Consider the following 4,486-nt stretch of genomic DNA (forward strand, 5'->3'; position numbering starts at 1 on the left):
AATGTAATTCAGCCTTGAAGTTGATACAACAACTATGATAGCTGAGGTTCATCGATTGTTATGAATATTAGTTCAGAACCTAACTTTTTAGGGTCCATACACAGATTGGCCACACATCCATAGGCACACAGTTATTTTTATCCTCCACTATACAAAAAGCAAGTAAATAGTTACCTAGCTATGTTACTTCAGCTGCATTGCAAGGCAAGCTTACACAATTGTACATTCAATTTTCAGTAAATGCTTTAGCTAGCTAGATTCTTTACAGCCACTGTTTCACATTACGACAGCCTGGTTTGCTGGTTTTCTCAGGAGTCCCTAAAACATTAAACAACACAAATTACAAATTAATTCTCCTAACACTTGCTAACTGGCTAATGTTAGCTAGTCGGATAACTTGCTAAATAGCGATTTTCGTAAAATAAATTCATGACCTCAATATGCACATACGCTTGTCTCTGCATTAACATATTCCTCTCAATTGTAAATGTTTTGCTTGACTCGCTGTGACGTTATAACAATATACATCTGGTTCCACCGTAATGTTTTTTCAGCCATCTTTGTTGGAGAATGCCACAAGGCAAGGGTGGATCACGTCAAAATTTGTCATTGGAACCACTCGATATGATGTAATTAGTATGGTATTAAACTCCACCCAGGGGATAGTGTTTGTGCTGCATGGACTGAACGTGGCATATTTACTTCGGATTGACTCTCATCCTATACCTCTTTACCATTTTTGTCAATCTGACACTGATTGTTAACATTTTTCTGTAGAAAATGTTGTATTTATTCCTCTGTAATCTGTGTATTAATGGTATCTATGGCATTTCAGCTTATGACCTTTTATTTGACTCTCATGTACATTGGGTGCCTGACCCAGATATGTCATCTACTCCTATGCTTTCTGTGAATTCACCAGCTTGACAGTGATGACATATGACAGGTATGTTGCCATCTGCAAGCTGTTACAATACCACTCTATCATGACCACTCAAAGTATGGACACTGCTTTTTCTTACGTGGCTTTTTTCATGGCTGGAAAATAGCATTGGGATGGGTTACCACTCTGTGGCGTCTACGGCAATAAACTCTACTGCTCAAACTGGGCGGTCGTGAAGCTCTCATGTGTGGACACCACTCTGACCAACCTCTGCTTCTTCATTGCCATGTTTTCTCACGTCTCTCAAACATTACTCGTCCTGATTTCCTATGCGTTCCCGGGCAGAGAGGAGGAAGTTCATGCAGACCTCATCTAATCACGCTGACTAACTTCACCATATCCATCACCTTGGATGGGATGTACGCTCGCTATGGCAGCAACACCAGCCTGCTGGCCCTGAGGAATATCATGGCAGTGGAGTTCCTAGTTGTGCCTCCTCTTGTGAACCTTATCATATACGGAATGAAACTCACTCAGATTCGGAATAAAGTTGTATAGATGTTCAACCGTAAAGTTCCTGCCCTACGCTAAATGTATTGTAGTGATGCACTTGTGTGTATCAACATATTTTTCTTGTTCATCTAAAATGTGCAATATACTTTATTTTACGTAAAGATATATTAACAATGTTCATGTGTAATTAGGACATTAGGAAGGAAAAGTTGCAACTCGCTCACAATTAAAATCTTGGTACTTTATCTAAAAATCTAAATCAATAAATCTAAAATCTAAATCAATAAATCAATCAAATTTAATTTAATTTAATTAAAATCATGATGTTTTGCCATCAATGGCCTTCGTCAGAATAATTTTTCATGGACATTATGTGGAAAAACTTTGACCCTCTCATTTGTTGTTAATGACAGATTCAGGTGTTTGGCTTACGCTGGCGAACTAAGTGAAAATAGCTGTATATAGCAGTATATAGTATATAAACTCAGCAAAAAAAGAAACGTCCCTTTTTCAGGACTCTGTCTTTCAAAGATAATTCGTAAAAATCCAAATAACTTCACAGATCTTCATTGTAAAGGGTTTCAACACTGTTTCCCATGCTTGTTCAATGAACCATAAACAACTAATGAACATGCACCTGTAAAACGGTCGTTAAGACAGTAAGAGCTTACAGACGGTAGGCATTTAAGGTCACAATTATGAAAAAACTTAAGACACTATAAAGGCCTTTCTACTGACTCTGAAAAACACCAAAATAAAGATGCCCAGGATCTGCGTGAACGTGCCTTAGGCATGCTGCAAGGAGGCATGACGACTGCAGATGTGGCCAGGGCAATAAATTGCAATGTCCATACTGTGAGATGACTAAGAAAGCGCTACAGGGAGACAGGATGGACAGCTGTTCGTCATCGCCATGGTAGACCACGTGTAACAACACCTGCACAGGATCGGTACATCCAAACATCGTACCTGCGGGACAGGTACAGGATGGCAACAACAACTGCCCGAGTTACACCAGGAATGCACAATCCCTCCATGAGTACTCAGTCTGTCCGCAACAGGTTGAGAGAGGCTGGACTGAGGGCTTGTAGGCATGTTGTAAGGCAGGTCCTCACCAGACATCACCGGCAACAAGGTCACCTATGGGCAGAAACCCACCGTCGCTGGACCAGTCGGGACTGGCAAAATGTGCTCTTCACTGACGAGTCGCGATTTTGTCTCTTCAGGGGTGATGGTCGGATTCACGTTTATCGTCGAAGGAATGAACGTTACACCGAGGCCTATCCTCTGGAGTGGGATAGATTTGGAGGTGGAGGGTCCGTCATGGTCTGGGGCGGTGTGCCACAGCATCCTCAGAATGAGCTTGTTGTCATTGCAGGCAATCTCAACACTGTGTGTTACAGGGAAGACATCCTCCTCCCTCATGTGGTACCCTTCCTGCAGGCTCATTTGTGACATGACCCTCCAGCATGACAATGCCACCAGCCATACTGCTCATTCTGTGAGTGATTTCCTGCAAGACAGGAATGTTAGTGTTCTGCCATGGTCAGCGAAGAGCCCGGATCTCAATCCCATTGAGCACATCTGGGACCTGTTGGATCGGAGGGTGAGGGCTAGGGCCATTCCCCCTAGAAATGTCCAGGAACTTGCAGGTGCCTTGGTGGAAGAGTGGGGTAACAACTCACAGCAAGAACTGGCAAATCTGGTGCAGTCCATGAGGAGGAGATGCACTGCAGTACTTAATGTAGCTGGTGGCCACACCAGATACTAACTGTTCATTTTGATTTTGAGCCCCCCCCTTTGTTCAGGGACACATTATTCAATTTCTGTTAGTCACATGTCTGTGGAACTTGTTCAGTTTATGTCTCAGTTGTTGAATCTTGTTATGTTCATACAAATATTTACACATGTTAAGTTTGCGGACATGGAATAATAGTGAAGACATCAATTCTATGACATGACAGATATGGAATCCTTACCTTAGTGTTCTTGAGCACAGGGACTATGGTGGTCTGAGGGAAACATGTTGGTATTACAAACTCAGACAGGGTGAGGTTGAAAATGTCAATGAAGACACTTTCCAGTTGGTCAGCACATGCTCAGAGTACATGTCCTGGTAATCTGTCTGGCCCTGCGTCCTTCTGAATGTTGACATGTTTAAAGGTCTTATTCTTATCGGCTACGGAGAGCGTGATCACACAGTCGTCCAGAACAGCTGTTGCTCTCATGCATGCTTCAGTGTTACTTGCCTCGAAGTGATCATAGAAGTAATTTAGCTCATCTGGTAGGCTTATGTCACTGGGCAGCTCTTGGCTGTGCTTCCCTTTAAGGTCTGTAATAGTTTGCAAGCCCTGCCACATCCAACGAGTGTCGGAGCCGGTGTCGTACGATTCGATCTTAGTCCTGTATTGTCGCTTTGCCCATTTGATGGTTCAGATATCACATGAACACACATAAGACATGTTCCCCAGTGATGAGGGGGCCTGAGTGAAAAGGTTTGGGAACCACCGCTCTAGTGTATAACAATATTACAAAAGCTAAATTAATTATTGGCTTAATTCTGCTGTCCTGGTTGTATTCTTTTTCATGGATGTCATCCCTATCTCCCTGAGTTTGTGGTAATGTTATAGACAGTGTATTGTGACAACTGGTCGGTAGTCAAGCTTGCCTGTTCAAATATTACACAAGAATATGATATGGGGTCTTGTTGTAACTGTGCTTTCTTTAGCTTGTACCATATTTCCTAACATATGTAAGAATTCTAGAAATATGTTTAAAGTCTTCAAAAGAGACAAAACAGAAATTGTTTAACACATGTACACCACATATAGCCTCATTGCTGAACTTCTCCTTTGGCTGTTTATTTGCGATTCTACAAGGCAGACATGATACTGCACATTGTCCTCCTATACTTTTAAATCCTATTATGTATGGCATTAGGATCATTAAAACCAGGCAGGCTTGTAAAAAAGGAACTAGGCCTTGGCAGGAATTTGTTGTTAGGACATCCCCAGAACGTCACAAAATTGGTGGTCAGGACGTTGTGTCATGGTCCCCTAGAGGTTTTGTTTTGTTCCCGGTTTATCCTGG

General features: G+C 42.1%; 1 pseudogene; it reads left to right on the top strand.

Moving 5' to 3' along the window:
* The first annotated feature begins 638 nt into the window (after positions 1-638).
* Positions 639-1,474, top strand: LOC110507099 (olfactory receptor 8I2-like; annotated as a pseudogene).
* The last annotated feature ends 3,012 nt before the right edge of the window (positions 1,475-4,486 follow it).

Source organism: Oncorhynchus mykiss, chromosome 27, assembly GCF_057628025.1.
Source record: "Oncorhynchus mykiss isolate SJ-2025 chromosome 27, ASM5762802v1, whole genome shotgun sequence".
In the NCBI taxonomy this organism is placed as follows: Eukaryota; Metazoa; Chordata; class Actinopteri; order Salmoniformes; family Salmonidae; genus Oncorhynchus; species Oncorhynchus mykiss.